Consider the following 12,159-nt stretch of genomic DNA (forward strand, 5'->3'; position numbering starts at 1 on the left):
TGGAAACCTTGAACAAACGACACGGCTGAGAAAAAAAAAAGAACAGCCGGTCAACAGGAATTAATCAAAGTTGTTTAACCCATAACTATATTACCAAAAAAAAAAAAGAAAGAAAAAGTGCTGTCTCTCACGACATCGGGAGCGGATACCAGGCCCTGGGCATGACCAGCAGGCTTCAGCCGCACATCGGTGCAGACGACTCCGGCGTGTGGCAAAACACAGTAGACTGAGACTGCCACCGCAAATGTCTGGCTTATGTATGCCCCCTAGCTCCGCCCCACGACGCGTCAGTGCACGCGAATTCTATGCCCTGATATCTTAAAAAAAAGGAAAACTGATAAGGGCAAGGTTAAGCTGTAATTATTTTATGCAAGTAGCCATTGCGAGGCGGTTTGAGGAAAACGGGCCTGTTTAAACGTAGCCAGAAATGGGCGATAAGTGACATGAAAGAAAAGAAATGATTTTAGGCTACGTGTAAGAGGCAACTGTGCATGACTGTTTAGTTCTTATTATCCCCTCCTATTGTTTTTTTTTTTTTTTTTTCCTTTTTGCTCTAATAGCAGTGGCAGCAGAAGCATTTTAACCAAGTGTTCAGCACCTTAAGGGAAAAAAGAACTAACAAATAACAAAAAACAGAAAAAAAAAACAGAAGGCGCGAGGGGTCGCAAGCCATACTTTGCAGCAAAGGGTATAGCAAGGCAGGAATTCGGACCATTAAAGTGAGAAAGTAGCGCCACGTCTCGCCCTAAGCGAGCAATACGACACCTTCTGGTGTGGCTTTGGCGTCCTTCAGACACCAGGTAGCGCTCTTTACACACTAACAGTCAAATTGAAAATTACGAGGAAGTGTAAAGCAGAAGAATTGTTAGACAGCAACATGGCGACTCGGCAGAAAACGTTCAAGAACATATGAACGCATGAATGCCCGCCACCGAGCCGCCAGTGCTGTGTTTATTTAATGCAGTCGCATACTTTATGCGCTTAGCGCAACTGGACGCAGATCCTGAATCCTGTAAAATTAAAGCTGCCACGAGCCATAGAAAGCAGATGCCTTAGCATTCTGACGGGATGTGAGTTGCCTTGAATTAAAATTATTTGTTTTAAACTTATTTGGAAACCTTGAACAAACGACACGGCTGAGAAAAAAAAAAAGAACAGCCGGTCAACAGGAATTAATCAAAGTTGTTTAACCCATAACTATATTACCAAAAAAAAAAAAGAAAGAAAAAGTGCTGTCTCTCACGACATCGGGAGCGGATACCAGGCCCTGGGCATGACCAGCAGGCTTCAGCCGCACATCGGTGCAGACGACTCCGGCGTGTGGCAAAACACAGTAGACTGAGACTGCCACCGCAAATGTCTGGCTTATGTATGCCCCCTAGCTCCGCCCCACGACGCGTCAGTGCACGCGAATTCTATGCCCTGATATCTTAAAAAAAAGGAAAACTGATAAGGGCAAGGTTAAGCTGTAATTATTTTATGCAAGTAGCCATTGCGAGGCGGTTTGAGGAAAACGGGCCTGTTTAAACGTAGCCAGAAATGGGCGATAAGTGACATGAAAGAAAAGAAATGATTTTAGGCTACGTGTAAGAGGCAACTGTGCATGACTGTTTAGTTCTTATTATCCCCCCCTATTGTTTTTTTTTTTTTTTTTTCCTTTTTGCTCTAATAGCAGTGGCAGCAGAAGCATTTTAACCAAGTGTTCAGCACCTTAAGGGAAAAAAGAACTAACAAATAACAAAAAACAGAAAAAAAAAAACAGAAGGCGCGAGGGGTCGCAAGCCATACTTTGCAGCAAAGGGTATAGCAAGGCAGGAATTCGGACCATTAAAGTGAGAAAGTAGCGCCACGTCTCGCCCTAAGCGAGCACTACGACACCTTCTGGTGTGGCTTTGGCGTCCTTCAGACACCAGGTAGCGCTCTTTACACACTAACAGTCAAATTGAAAATTACGAGGAAGTGTAAAGCAGAAGAATTGTTACACAGCAACATGGCGACTCGGCAGAAAACGTTCAAGAACATATGAACGCATGAATGCCCGCCACCGAGCCGCCAGTGCTGTGTTTATTTAATGCAGTCGCATACTTTATGCGCTTAGCGCAACTGGACGCAGATCCTGAATCCTGTAAAATTAAAGCTGCCACGAGCCATAGAAAGCAGATGCCTTAGCATTCTGACGGGATGTGAGTTGCCTTGAATTAAAATTATTTGTTTAAACTTATTTGGAAACCTTGAACAAACGACACGGCTGAGAAAAAAAAAAAGAACAGCCGGTCAACAGGAATTAATCAAAGTTGTTTAACCCATAACTATATTACCAAAAAAAAAAAGAAAGAAAAAGTGCTGTCTCTCACGACATCGGGAGCGGATACCAGGCCCTGGGCATGACCAGCAGGCTTCAGCCGCACATCGGTGCAGACGACTCCGGCGTGTGGCAAAACACAGTAGACTGAGACTGCCACCGCAAATGTCTGGCTTATGTATGCCCCCTAGCTCCGCCCCACGACGCGTCAGTGCACGCGAATTCTATGCCCTGATATCTTAAAAAAAAGGAAAACTGATAAGGGCAAGGTTAAGCTGTAATTATTTTATGCAAGTAGCCATTGCGAGGCGGTTTGAGGAAAACGGGCCTGTTTAAACGTAGCCAGAAATGGGCGATAAGTGACATGAAAGAAAAGAAATGATTTTAGGCTACGTGTAAGAGGCAACTGTGCATGACTGTTTAGTTCTTATTATCCCCCCCCTATTGTTTTTTTTTTTTTTTTCCTTTTTGCTCTAATAGCAGTGGCAGCAGAAGCATTTTAACCAAGTGTTCAGCACCTTAAGGGAAAAAAGAACTAACAAATAACAAAAAACAGAAAAAAAAACAGAAGGCGCGAGGGGTCGCAAGCCATACTTTGCAGCAAAGGGTATAGCAAGGCAGGAATTCGGACCATTAAAGTGAGAAAGTAGCGCCACGTCTCGCCCTAAGCGAGCACTACGACACCTTCTGGTGTGGCTTTGGCGTCCTTCAGACACCAGGTAGCGCTCTTTACACACTAACAGTCAAATTGAAAATTACGAGGAAGTGTAAAGCAGAAGAATTGTTACACAGCAACATGGCGACTCGGCAGAAAACGTTCAAGAACATATGAACGCATGAATGCCCGCCACCGAGCCGCCAGTGCTGTGTTTATTTAATGCAGTCGCATACTTTATGCGCTTAGCGCAACTGGACGCAGATCCTGAATCCTGTAAAATTAAAGCTGCCACGAGCCATAGAAAGCAGATGCCTTAGCATTCTGACGGGATGTGAGTTGCCTTGAATTAAAATTATTTGTTTAAACTTATTTGGAAACCTTGAACAAACGACACGGCTGAGAAAAAAAAAAAGAACAGCCGGTCAACAGGAATTAATCAAAGTTGTTTAACCCATAACTATATTACCAAAAAAAAAAAAGAAAGAAAAAGTGCTGTCTCTCACGACATCGGGAGCGGATACCAGGCCCTGGGCATGACCAGCAGGCTTCAGCCGCACATCGGTGCAGACGACTCCGGCGTGTGGCAAAACACAGTATACTGAGACTGCCACCGCAAATGTCTGGCTTATGTATGCCCCCTAGCTCCGCCCCACGACGCGTCAGTGCACGCGAATTCTATGCCCTGATATCTTAAAAAAAAGGAAAACAGATAAGGGCAAGGTTAAGCTGTAATTATTTTATGCAAGTAGCCATTGCGAGGCGGTTTGAGGAAAACGGGCCTGTTTAAACGTAGCCAGAAATGGGCGATAAGTGACATGAAAGAAAAGAAATGATTTTAGGCTACGTGTAAGAGGCAACTGTGCATGACTGTTTAGTTCTTATTATCCCCCCCTATTGTTTTTTTTTTTTTTTTTTCCTTTTTGCTCTAATAGCAGTGGCAGCAGAAGCATTTTAACCAAGTGTTCAGCACCTTAAGGGAAAAAAGAACTAACAAATAACAAAAAACAGAAAAAAAAAACAGAAGGCGCGAGGGGTCGCAAGCCATACTTTGCAGCAAAGGGTATAGCAAGGCAGGAATTCGGACCATTAAAGTGAGAAAGTAGCGCCACGTCTCGCCCTAAGCGAGCACTACGACACCTTCTGGTGTGGCTTTGGCGTCCTTCAGACACCAGGTAGCGCTCTTTACACACTAACAGTCAAATTGAAAATTACGAGGAAGTGTAAAGCAGAAGAATTGTTAGACAGCAACATGGCGACTCGGCAGAAAACGTTCAAGAACATATGAACGCATGAATGCCCGCCACCGAGCCGCCAGTGCTGTGTTTATTTAATGCAGTCGCATACTTTATGCGCAACTGGACGCAGATCCTGAATCCTGTAAAATTAAAGCTGCCACGAGCCATAGAAAGCAGATGCCTTAGCATTCTGACGGGATGTGAGTTGCCTTGAATTAAAATTATTTGTTTAAACTTATTTGGAAACCTTGAACAAACGACACGGCTGAGAAAAAAAAAAAGAACAGCCGGTCAACAGGAATTAATCAAAGTTGTTTAACCCATAACTATATTACCAAAAAAAAAAAAGAAAGAAAAAGTGCTGTCTCTCACGACATCGGGAGCGGATACCAGGCCCTGGGCATGACCAGCAGGCTTCAGCCGCACATCGGTGCAGACGACTCCGGCGTGTGGCAAAACACAGTAGACTGAGACTGCCACCGCAAATGTCTGGCTTATGTATGCCCCCTAGCTCCGCCCCACGACGCGTCAGTGCACGCGAATTCTATGCCCTGATATCTTAAAAAAAAGGAAAACTGATAAGGGCAAGGTTAAGCTGTAATTATTTTATGCAAGTAGCCATTGCGAGGCGGTTTGAGGAAAACGGGCCTGTTTAAACGTAGCCAGAAATGGGCGATAAGTGACATGAAAGAAAAGAAATGATTTTAGGCTACGTGTAAGAGGCAACTGTGCATGACTGTTTAGTTCTTATTATCCCCCCCTATTGTTTTTTTTTTTTTTTTCCTTTTTGCTCTAATAGCAGTGGCAGCAGAAGCATTTTAACCAAGTGTTCAGCACCTTAAGGGAAAAAAGAACTAACAAATAACAAAAAACAGAAAAAAAAAACAGAAGGCGCGAGGGGTCGCAAGCCATACTTTGCAGCAAAGGGTATAGCAAGGCAGGAATTCGGACCATTAAAGTGAGAAAGTAGCGCCACGTCTCGCCCTAAGCGAGCACTACGACACCTTCTGGTGTGGCTTTGGCGTCCTTCAGACACCAGGTAGCGCTCTTTACACACTAACAGTCAAATTGAAAATTACGAGGAAGTGTAAAGCAGAAGAATTGTTACACAGCAACATGGCGACTCGGCAGAAAACGTTCAAGAACATATGAACGCATGAATGCCCGCCACCGAGCCGCCAGTGCTGTGTTTATTTAATGCAGTCGCATACTTTATGCGCTTAGCGCAACTGGACGCAGATCCTGAATCCTGTAAAATTAAAGCTGCCACGAGCCATAGAAAGCAGATGCCTTAGCATTCTGACGGGATGTGAGTTGCCTTGAATTAAAATTATTTGTTTAAACTTATTTGGAAACCTTGAACAAACGACACGGCTGAGAAAAAAAAAAAGAACAGCCGGTCAACAGGAATTAATCAAAGTTGTTTAACCCATAACTATATTACCAAAAAAAAAAAAGAAAGAAAAAGTGCTGTCTCTCACGACATCGGGAGCGGATACCAGGCCCTGGGCATGACCAGCAGGCTTCAGCCGCACATCGGTGCAGACGACTCCGGCGTGTGGCAAAACACAGTAGACTGAGACTGCCACCGCAAATGTCTGGCTTATGTATGCCCCCTAGCTCCGCCCCACGACGCGTCAGTGCACGCGAATTCTATGCCCTGATATCTTAAAAAAAAGGAAAACAGATAAGGGCAAGGTTAAGCTGTAATTATTTTATGCAAGTAGCCATTGCGAGGCGGTTTGAGGAAAACGGGCCTGTTTAAACGTAGCCAGAAATGGGCGATAAGTGACATGAAAGAAAAGAAATGATTTTAGGCTACGTGTAAGAGGCAACTGTGCATGACTGTTTAGTTCTTATTATCCCCCCCTATTGTTTTTTTTTTTTTTTTTTCCTTTTTGCTCTAATAGCAGTGGCAGCAGAAGCATTTTAACCAAGTGTTCAGCACCTTAAGGGAAAAAAGAACTAACAAATAACAAAAAACAGAAAAAAAAAACAGAAGGCGCGAGGGGTCGCAAGCCATACTTTGCAGCAAAGGGTATAGCAAGGCAGGAATTCGGACCATTAAAGTGAGAAAGTAGCGCCACGTCTCGCCCTAAGCGAGCACTACGACACCTTCTGGTGTGGCTTTGGCGTCCTTCAGACACCAGGTAGCGCTCTTTACACACTAACAGTCAAATTGAAAATTACGAGGAAGTGTAAAGCAGAAGAATTGTTACACAGCAACATGGCGACTCGGCAGAAAACGTTCAAGAACATATGAACGCATGAATGCCCGCCACCGAGCCGCCAGTGCTGTGTTTATTTAATGCAGTCGCATACTTTATGCGCTTAGCGCAACTGGACGCAGATCCTGAATCCTGTAAAATTAAAGCTGCCACGAGCCATAGAAAGCAGATGCCTTAGCATTCTGACGGGATGTGAGTTGCCTTGAATTAAAATTATTTGTTTAAACTTATTTGGAAACCTTGAACAAACGACACGGCTGAGAAAAAAAAAAAGAACAGCCGGTCAACAGGAATTAATCAAAGTTGTTTAACCCATAACTATATTACCAAAAAAAAAAAGAAAGAAAAAGTGCTGTCTCTCACGACAACGGGAGCGGATACCAGGCCCTGGGCATGACCAGCAGGCTTCAGCCGCACATCGGTGCAGACGACTCCGGCGTGTGGCAAAACACAGTAGACTGAGACTGCCACCGCAAATGTCTGGCTTATGTATGCCCCCTAGCTCCGCCCCACGACGCGTCAGTGCACGCGAATTCTATGCCCTGATATCTTAAAAAAAAGGAAAACAGATAAGGGCAAGGTTAAGCTGTAATTATTTTATGCAAGTAGCCATTGCGAGGCGGTTTGAGGAAAACGGGCCTGTTTAAACGTAGCCAGAAATGGGCGATAAGTGACATGAAAGAAAAGAAATGATTTTAGGCTACGTGTAAGAGGCAACTGTGCATGACTGTTTAGTTCTTATTATCCCCCCCTATTGTTTTTTTTTTTTTTTTTCCTTTTTGCTCTAATAGCAGTGGCAGCAGAAGCATTTTAACCAAGTGTTCAGCACCTTAAGGGAAAAAAGAACTAACAAATAACAAAAAACAGAAAAAAAAAACAGAAGGCGCGAGGGGTCGCAAGCCATACTTTGCAGCAAAGGGTATAGCAAGGCAGGAATTCGGACCATTAAAGTGAGAAAGTAGCGCCACGTCTCGCCCTAAGCGAGCACTACGACACCTTCTGGTGTGGCTTTGGCGTCCTTCAGACACCAGGTAGCGCTCTTTACACACTAACAGTCAAATTGAAAATTACGAGGAAGTGTAAAGCAGAAGAATTGTTACACAGCAACATGGCGACTCGGCAGAAAACGTTCAAGAACATATGAACGCATGAATGCCCGCCACCGAGCCGCCAGTGCTGTGTTTATTTAATGCAGTCGCATACTTTATGCGCTTAGCGCAACTGGACGCAGATCCTGAATCCTGTAAAATTAAAGCTGCCACGAGCCATAGAAAGCAGATGCCTTAGCATTCTGACGGGATGTGAGTTGCCTTGAATTAAAATTATTTGTTTAAACTTATTTGGAAACCTTGAACAAACGACACGGCTGAGAAAAAAAAAAAGAACAGCCGGTCAACAGGAATTAATCAAAGTTGTTTAACCCATAACTATATTACCAAAAAAAAAAAGAAAGAAAAAGTGCTGTCTCTCACGACATCGGGAGCGGATACCAGGCCCTGGGCATGACCAGCAGGCTTCAGCCGCACATCGGTGCAGACGACTCCGGCGTGTGGCAAAACACAGTAGACTGAGACTGCCACCGCAAATGTCTGGCTTATGTATGCCCCCTAGCTCCGCCCCACGACGCGTCAGTGCACGCGAATTCTATGCCCTGATATCTTAAAAAAAAGGAAAACAGATAAGGGCAAGGTTAAGCTGTAATTATTTTATGCAAGTAGCCATTGCGAGGCGGTTTGAGGAAAACGGGCCTGTTTAAACGTAGCCAGAAATGGGCGATAAGTGACATGAAAGAAAAGAAATGATTTTAGGCTACGTGTAAGAGGCAACTGTGCATGACTGTTTAGTTCTTATTATCCCCCCCTATTGTTTTTTTTTTTTTTTTTTCCTTTTTGCTCTAATAGCAGTGGCAGCAGAAGCATTTTAACCAAGTGTTCAGCACCTTAAGGGAAAAAAGAACTAACAAATAACAAAAAACAGAAAAAAAAAACAGAAGGCGCGAGGGGTCGCAAGCCATACTTTGCAGCAAAGGGTATAGCAAGGCAGGAATTCGGACCATTAAAGTGAGAAAGTAGCGCCACGTCTCGCCCTAAGCGAGCACTACGACACCTTCTGGTGTGGCTTTGGCGTCCTTCAGACACCAGGTAGCGCTCTTTACACACTAACAGTCAAATTGAAAATTACGAGGAAGTGTAAAGCAGAAGAATTGTTACACAGCAACATGGCGACTCGGCAGAAAACGTTCAAGAACATATGAACGCATGAATGCCCGCCACCGAGCCGCCAGTGCTGTGTTTATTTAATGCAGTCGCATACTTTATGCGCTTAGCGCAACTGGACGCAGATCCTGAATCCTGTAAAATTAAAGCTGCCACGAGCCATAGAAAGCAGATGCCTTAGCATTCTGACGGGATGTGAGTTGCCTTGAATTAAAATTATTTGTTTAAACTTATTTGGAAACCTTGAACAAACGACACGGCTGAGAAAAAAAAAAGAACAGCCGGTCAACAGGAATTAATCAAAGTTGTTTAACCCATAACTATATTACCAAAAAAAAAAAAGAAAGAAAAAGTGCTGTCTCTCACGACAACGGGAGCGGATACCAGGCCCTGGGCATGACCAGCAGGCTTCAGCCGCACATCGGTGCAGACGACTCCGGCGTGTGGCAAAACACAGTAGACTGAGACTGCCACCGCAAATGTCTGGCTTATGTATGCCCCCTAGCTCCGCCCCACGACGCGTCAGTGCACGCGAATTCTATGCCCTGATATCTTAAAAAAAAGGAAAACAGATAAGGGCAAGGTTAAGCTGTAATTATTTTATGCAAGTAGCCATTGCGAGGCGGTTTGAGGAAAACGGGCCTGTTTAAACGTAGCCAGAAATGGGCGATAAGTGACATGAAAGAAAAGAAATGATTTTAGGCTACGTGTAAGAGGCAACTGTGCATGACTGTTTAGTTCTTATTATCCCCCCCTATTGTTTTTTTTTTTTTTCCTTTTTGCTCTAATAGCAGTGGCAGCAGAAGCATTTTAACCAAGTGTTCAGCACCTTAAGGGAAAAAAGAACTAACAAATAACAAAAAACAGAAAAAAAAAACAGAAGGCGCGAGGGGTCGCAAGCCATACTTTGCAGCAAAGGGTATAGCAAGGCAGGAATTCGGACCATTAAAGTGAGAAAGTAGCGCCACGTCTCGCCCTAAGCGAGCACTACGACACCTTCTGGTGTGGCTTTGGCGTCCTTCAGACACCAGGTAGTGCTCTTTACACACTAACAGTCAAATTGAAAATTACGAGGAAGTGTAAAGCAGAAGAATTGTTACACAGCAACATGGCGACTCGGCAGAAAAAGTTCAAGAACATATGAACGCATGAATGCCCGCCACCGAGCCGCCAGTGCTGTGTTTATTTAATGCAGTCGCATACTTTATGCGCTTAGCGCAACTGGACGCAGATCCTGAATCCTGTAAAATTAAAGCTGCCACGAGCCATAGAAAGCAGATGCCTTAGCATTCTGACGGGATGTGAGTTGCCTTGAATTAAAATTATTTGTTTAAACTTATTTGGAAACCTTGAACAAACGACACGGCTGAGAAAAAAAAAAGAACAGCCGGTCAACAGGAATTAATCAAAGTTGTTTAACCCATAACTATATTACCAAAAAAAAAAAAGAAAGAAAAAGTGCTGTCTCTCACGACAACGGGAGCGGATACCAGGCCCTGGGCATGACCAGCAGGCTTCAGCCGCACATCGGTGCAGACGACTCCGGCGTGTGGCAAAACACAGTAGACTGAGACTGCCACCGCAAATGTCTGGCTTATGTATGCCCCCTAGCTCCGCCCCACGACGCGTCAGTGCACGCGAATTCTATGCCCTGATATCTTAAAAAAAAGGAAAACAGATAAGGGCAAGGTTAAGCTGTAATTATTTTATGCAAGTAGCCATTGCGAGGCGGTTTGAGGAAAACGGGCCTGTTTAAACGTAGCCAGAAATGGGCGATAAGTGACATGAAAGAAAAGAAATGATTTTAGGCTACGTGTAAGAGGCAACTGTGCATGACTGTTTAGTTCTTATTATCCCCCCCTATTGTTTTTTTTTTTTTTTTTTCCTTTTTGCTCTAATAGCAGTGGCAGCAGAAGCATTTTAACCAAGTGTTCAGCACCTTAAGGGAAAAAAGAACTAACAAATAACAAAAAACAGAAAAAAAAAACAGAAGGCGCGAGGGGTCGCAAGCCATACTTTGCAGCAAAGGGTATAGCAAGGCAGGAATTCGGACCATTAAAGTGAGAAAGTAGCGCCACGTCTCGCCCTAAGCGAGCACTACGACACCTTCTGGTGTGGCTTTGGCGTCCTTCAGACACCAGGTAGCGCTCTTTACACACTAACAGTCAAATTGAAAATTACGAGGAAGTGTAAAGCAGAAGAATTGTTACACAGCAACATGGCGACTCGGCAGAAAACGTTCAAGAACATATGAACGCATGAATGCCCGCCACCGAGCCGCCAGTGCTGTGTTTATTTAATGCAGTCGCATACTTTATGCGCTTAGCGCAACTGGACGCAGATCCTGAATCCTGTAAAATTAAAGCTGCCACGAGCCATAGAAAGCAGATGCCTTAGCATTCTGACGGGATGTGAGTTGCCTTGAATTAAAATTATTTGTTTAAACTTATTTGGAAACCTTGAACAAACGACACGGCTGAGAAAAAAAAAAAGAACAGCCGGTCAACAGGAATTAATCAAAGTTGTTTAACCCATAACTATATTACCAAAAAAAAAAAAGAAAGAAAAAGTGCTGTCTCTCACGACATCGGGAGCGGATACCAGGCCCTGGGCATGACCAGCAGGCTTCAGCCGCACATCGGTGCAGACGACTCCGGCGTGTGGCAAAACACAGTAGACTGAGACTGCCACCGCAAATGTCTGGCTTATGTATGCCCCCTAGCTCCGCCCCACGACGCGTCAGTGCACGCGAATTCTATGCCCTGATATCTTAAAAAAAAGGAAAACAGATAAGGGCAAGGTTAAGCTGTAATTATTTTATGCAAGTAGCCATTGCGAGGCGGTTTGAGGAAAACGGGCCTGTTTAAACGTAGCCAGAAATGGGCGATAAGTGACATGAAAGAAAAGAAATGATTTTAGGCTACGTGTAAGAGGCAACTGTGCATGACTGTTTAGTTCTTATTATCCCCCCCTATTGTTTTTTTTTTTTTTTTTTCCTTTTTGCTCTAATAGCAGTGGCAGCAGAAGCATTTTAACCAAGTGTTCAGCACCTTAAGGGAAAAAAGAACTAACAAATAACAAAAAACAGAAAAAAAAAACAGAAGGCGCGAGGGGTCGCAAGCCATACTTTGCAGCAAAGGGTATAGCAAGGCAGGAATTCGGACCATTAAAGTGAGAAAGTAGCGCCACGTCTCGCCCTAAGCGAGCACTACGACACCTTCTGGTGTGGCTTTGGCGTCCTTCAGACACCAGGTAGCGCTCTTTACACACTAACAGTCAAATTGAAAATTACGAGGAAGTGTAAAGCAGAAGAATTGTTACACAGCAACATGGCGACTCGGCAGAAAACGTTCAAGAACATATGAACGCATGAATGCCCGCCACCGAGCCGCCAGTGCTGTGTTTATTTAATGCAGTCGCATACTTTATGCGCTTAGCGCAACTGGACGCAGATCCTGAATCCTGTAAAATTAAAGCTGCCACGAGCCATAGAAAGCAGATGCCTTAGCATTCTGACGGG

The sequence above is a fragment of the Dermacentor andersoni genome, chromosome 10 (assembly GCF_023375885.2).
Source record: "Dermacentor andersoni chromosome 10, qqDerAnde1_hic_scaffold, whole genome shotgun sequence".
Lineage (NCBI taxonomy): Eukaryota > Metazoa > Arthropoda > Arachnida > Ixodida > Ixodidae > Dermacentor > Dermacentor andersoni.